The 3,407-nt window shown below is 38.5% G+C and overlaps 1 protein-coding gene across 1 annotated transcript in view; it reads left to right on the top strand.

Moving 5' to 3' along the window:
* The window catches only part of LOC134797084 (ATP-binding cassette sub-family G member 4), a 51,991-nt gene that overhangs the window by 8,408 nt on the left and 40,176 nt on the right, over positions 1 to 3,407 (top strand). The window lies entirely within an intron of this gene.

Raw genomic sequence — 3,407 nt, 5'->3', positions numbered from 1 at the left:
TTTGTCTAGTCTTCGTGTTCCCGTCATACTTCGTTCCATAGACCTCTGGCAGTACTTACTTAAGCCTGTCTCGGTGCTCTTTGTTGAGTGCCCATGTCTCACATCCGTATGTAATGCAGGGTAAGATACATGTGTTAAATACTTTTCTTTTTATGGTAATGCTGAGATTAGTGGACTGCCGCGTACCTGTACAAGTACAAATTAAGTTCGAGTTTTGAACTCTTATAGAAATAAAAGAAAGATCCAAATTCAAAAGCACAAAAATTGGCTTTGGTCTTACGAGGCTATACTTTTTTTATTCAATCATCTATGATGGGGGCCCAAAGTGCTTCATTTACACAAATTCACGCCCTTGACTGTTAACCTAATTGATCTGATATTACTCACAGTTTATCTGGCCGTTCTTACGTACTTAATCAGAATCAAATTAAGACAGGTAAGATATTTTAAAGTACGATTACCCCAAAAGTTACTTTTGTGTGGAAATATCCATACATGATTCGTTTTCATTGCTCTAGTGAGTCTAGTGTAGTAGGTAGGTAATAGTGTAATTGTTACGCAAATAGCCACGGAAGCGGAGTTATTGTCCACTGGAAAGCGCGTCCATTCACTTTAGTGCTATTTCGGCCACGTCTTTATCGTGTCACGAGTCTAGATGCTGAAAAAAGTAGGCGGAAGAGAGACAAATCTCAGCAACGGCGATCAGCTAGAAGCGAGTGGCAATAAGGAAGGTTTATCGTCGTAGTGTTCTCTCTTCAAAAAAAAAAGTAATACCTACCTATATTTTTCTTTCTAATTAACAGAAATATCATAGAGTCGCACCAAGAAAAGTCTGCAGCAGATTTGATAGCTCACGCAGTGTAAGTTTTATTTATACGTCATAATTTCATAGAAGTTTGACGTTTAAAATGACACTTGCACTGCGTGGGCTATCAAAATCACTGCAGACTTTTCACGGCCTGACTCTAGTAACTTACTATTTGTTTGTTTACATTATTTTATATACGTATAGACAAGAAAAGTGAAGCACAAGTGACATGTTCGACACATATCATGCTCGAGAAAAAAACATTTAGAAACAAAAAAGTGATCTCGTAGTCAAAGGAAATCTTGCTCGCGACACTTATCAAAATATTACCTCTGCACTTGAGATAAGATTATAGTTGAAAGTAGCCACTTCAGATTCATACAAACACCTGGCGTTCAAACACCAAAAGTGTCTGATACAGTAATCACTGATAAGACGATTGCCACACTTGATAATCGGATGTCTGGTGGTCACTAATCAGTCAACTTACAATCTTGTTTAATGTCAGCCTTATCATTATTACAGATAGGTATCTCATTAAGTACCTAGTACACGCGAATGAACATATTTCTCCTGCCGCTGTCAAGTATGTATTATGCCACACAGCATACGCCTAACATTGTAGTGATAGTGTGGTCAGGATCGCCTGACTCTAGGGGGGGAGCTCCTTTAGAGCTGTTTCCCACTGATGTCCAGTTTTTTGCGGGTACGGTTTTTTGCGGGATCCCGTTTTCTGTAGTATGCATGCAGGATCCAGCAAACAGAATCCTCGTGTGAAAGTTACATATTAGCAGTTTAGCACTTATACTAAAAACCGGGCAAGTGCGAGTCGGACTCCCGCACGAAGGGTTCCGTACCATAATGCAAAAAAACGGCAAAAAAAAACGGTCACCCATCCAAGTACTGACCCCGCCCGACGTTGCTTAACTTCGGTCAAAAATCACGTTTGTTGTATGGGAGCCCCACTTAAATCTTTATTTTGTTCTGTTTTTAGTATTTGTTGTTATAGCGGCAACAGAAATACATCATAAAATTTCAACTGTCTAGCTTGATAGCTAGACAGTTGAAATTTTCACAGATGATGTATTTCTGTTGCCGCTATAACAACAAATACTAAACCGTGATCGGTTCGTGAGATACAGCCTGGTGACAGACGGACGGACGGACGGACAGCGGAGTCTTAGTAATAGGGTCCCGTGTTACCCTTTGGGTACGGAACCCTAATAAAACGGGATCCTTCAAAAAACCGTACCCGCAAAAAACTGGACGTCAGTGGGAAACAGCTCTTAGAAGTCGTATTAGGTAAGTTTGGTTTTTATTCTTGCAAATCGCTGCACGTGCGACGTCTATTTAGATATATATTTGTGGGTTCGCCTTATCGTTGAATCAAGAGGAGATTAACACATGAAAATTAACACGAAATCACTACTGACGTAAATATGATAGTGATAAGGGTATCTGTGTGAAAAAAACTAAGAAAAAATATCTTTGTAAATAAAAAAAAGCGGCCAACTGCGAGTCGGACTCGCCCATGAAGGGTTCCGTAGCAGCAAGTAACATAATAAGATCTCGTTCAAACCAATTTTCGGTGGAAGTTTGCATGGTAATGTACATCATATATTTTTTTTAGTTTTATCATTCTCTTATTTTAGAAGTTACAGGGGGGGACACATTTTACCACTTTGGAAGTGTCTCTCGCGCAAACTATTCAGTTTAGATAAATCTCAATATCATTTTTGAAGACCTATTCATAGATACCCCACACGTATGGGTTTGATGAAAAAAAAAAATGTTTGAGTTTCAGTTCTAAGTATGGGGAAGGGAACCCCCAAAATTTATTGTTTTTTTTTTCTATTTTTTTGTGAAAATCTTAATGCGGTTCACAGAATACATCTACATACCAAGTTTCAACAGTAGGTATTGTTCTTATAGTTTCGGAAAAAAGTGGCTGTGACATACGGATGGACAGACAGACAGACATGACGAATCCATAAGGGTTCCGTTTTTTGCCATTTGGCTACGGAACCCTAAAAATTCCATTCAGTCGATTCATAGTTGTTCACTTACAAAAATTGGTATTTCAAAGTTAATTAATAAAGCCTCATTATTATTTTAAACAGTCTAGGTTCCTAATGTAAATTGTGTACCAAAACCAAGGGCCTTAGTGATGTGCAATCTGTTGTGAATAGTGATCTCACCGTGTTATAAGCAGGGACAGGAACCGGTTACCTTAACCGGGGTTTTTCATAGGGTTATTTTAGAGGTGTTTATAAAAACCCCTACCATAACGGTAACCGCTTAATAAGGTAACACTTTGATTCGGTAACCGTATCAGATCGAGTTAACCTCTGTTACCGGTAACCGAAATAAAAACCCAGTCTATTCAGTTACCTCATTATGAGGTTTTTGACCAGTTCAAACGAATGTAATCTTTACGCACACTTAAATTCAACTTATTATTGAATAACCGAGGTTGGCATGGGCGGTCTATGAAGCCTCCAACGGCTCCAACACAAACAAGTTTTTTTGCCTTTCCTTTGTTTATCTTTATACCTACCTGTGTGGTGTGCTCTTATTATAAATATTATTATATTATAAC

This window comes from Cydia splendana, chromosome 1 (assembly GCF_910591565.1).
Source record: "Cydia splendana chromosome 1, ilCydSple1.2, whole genome shotgun sequence".
Classification (NCBI taxonomy): domain Eukaryota; kingdom Metazoa; phylum Arthropoda; class Insecta; order Lepidoptera; family Tortricidae; genus Cydia; species Cydia splendana.
This window is presented reverse-complemented; position numbering and strand designations above follow the sequence as displayed.